Source organism: Micromys minutus, assembly GCF_963924665.1.
Source record: "Micromys minutus genome assembly, chromosome: X".
Lineage (NCBI taxonomy): Eukaryota > Metazoa > Chordata > Mammalia > Rodentia > Muridae > Micromys > Micromys minutus.
Window position 1 is genome coordinate 14,459,539 of NC_137970.1, and position 2,110 is coordinate 14,461,648.

The 2,110-nt window shown below is 45.2% G+C and overlaps 1 pseudogene across 1 annotated transcript; it reads left to right on the forward strand.

Moving 5' to 3' along the window:
- The first annotated feature begins 1,412 nt into the window (after positions 1-1,412).
- LOC308415551 (large ribosomal subunit protein eL29-like) lies at positions 1,413-1,886 on the forward strand (annotated as a pseudogene). The gene has a single exon. The product of its transcript is annotated as a large ribosomal subunit protein eL29-like (transcript).
- The last annotated feature ends 224 nt before the right edge of the window (positions 1,887-2,110 follow it).

Here is a 2,110-nt window from a genome sequence, read left to right on the forward strand (position 1 = left end):
TTTGTTTTTTGAGATGAGGCTTCTTTGTGTAGCTCTGGCTGTCCTAGAACTCACTATGTAGACCACACTGGCCTCGATCTCACAGAGATCTGCCTGCCTCTGCCTCCAAAGTACTGGGATCAAAGGTTTGTGCTATCACCACCCAGCAAAAAATTCTGACTTCTAGCAGGTCTGATTGTTTCTCATCAATTATCATTTGGTACCTAAAAAGACAATCTAGTTAAAAGAAATATTATACTGTTATCTAATTTCTTCTATAACATGGCTTTCCACTTACTTTTGCAAACCAAATCTTGGATAATGCCAATATAATAAAACAGGGCCAAGCTGGTATCCACATATGAGAGCTAAAGTGATGTAGATACTGAGGCCCAACTTTTCCTGGAATTAGAACCAGCCACTCCACATGAGGTTAGAGTTAAGGAACCAAGCTGGCCAAAAGAAAAACATAAAAAGATTTGTTTAACTATTCCAAACATAATTAAGACAGTTCAGAGAATACAAATAACTAGAAGATGGGGCAAACACATAGTCAAAAGATATAAAATTTTTAAATATATATTATATAATTTAAACACACACACTATATATATGTATATGCATATATATATATATATGTGTGTGTGTGTATACATATACATACACATATACATATATAGAAACAATGCCCAGAGGTGCCATGGATCTTTCTCTTTCTTCAGCAGTATTTAGATGGATCAGACCCAGGTACTGTTTGCTTCTAATTGCCTTCCTGTCTCTCCAGTCAAAGTCCTTGCCCACTGGCTCCTAGGACCAGCCCCATCTTTTTGTGGTTAGCTCCATACTGCTTATAAGCCGTGGCCTCCCAGATTCGTCAGACTTATTCCATGAAAGTGGAAGCCACTTTGACTACCCGATCAACTAGCACCTGTGCGTGTGTCTCCTACACCGTCCTCTCTCTGGGCTCTGGAGGACACTTCTTCCAGGAATGGACCAAGAAGCACAAGGACCCTGAGCCACGAAGAGGAGTGTTCTAGGACATGCAGACCATCTCAGGATGAGTAAGATAAAGGTCAGGAATGCATGGAAGCTACCTTGGTCTTAGAGAAGAACCTAAGCTAGCCCTTCTTGGACTTTCATGCTCTGGGTTCTGCCTGTACCGTTCTTCATCTCTGTAACTTTCTAGAGTCACTTCCTAGATGAGGAGAGGCTTATTAAGAAAATGGGCAACTATCTGACCAACTTCCTCAGGCTGGAGGGGCCACAGCCATAGCAGATTAGACTGTGCCAGCTATCTCAGGATGTCTCCTCAAGATACTCACAGACTACAAGGTCTTCTAGCTTTTCAGGAGGCTTCTGCCTCTTCTGTGTATTAGTTAGCCTCAGAAATGAGCCTCTCAGGCACTGCAGGAGCCACAGGTTACCGTGCAGACATGGCCAAGCCCAAGAACCACACCACACACAACCAGTCCAACACATGGCACAGAAATGGCATCAAGAAACCCCGGTCACAAAGATACAAATCTCTTAAGTGGGTCAACCCCAAGTTCCTGAGGAACATGTACTTTTTTTCCCAGAAGCACAACAAGGAAGGCCTGAAGAAGAGGCAGGCCAACAGTGCAAAGGCAGTGAGTGCACGTGCAGAGGCCATCAAAGCCCTTGTGAAGCCTGAGGCCATCAAGCCCAAGATGCCAAAGGTCCCCAGCTGAAAACTCAGCCATCTGGCTTTCATAACCCACCTCAACCTTGGGAAGAGGATTCGAAGCTACATGGCCAAGGGTCGTAGGCTCTGCCAACCAAAGCCCAAGGTTCAAACCAAGGCAGAGGTCAAAGCTCCAGCTCAGGCCCAGGCTTCGGCTCCAGCTCAGGCTCCCAAAGGTGCCCAGGCCCCTGTGAAGGCTCCGTAGAAAAGGCCCCTGCCAAAGTGAAGACAGACGGACAGACTGCCGTGACACACCCACCTACACACTACTGCAGATGACCGGTGACCTATGCCATTTTTACAAATAAACTTGAGACAAGATCTGTGGGGGGAAAAAAGAGCCTCTCCAGCCACTAGACAGCTTTTAACCACCTCAAAGACCATACAAAGCATTGGACCAAGTAAAGAGAAAGCTCTTTGAAAGAAAAA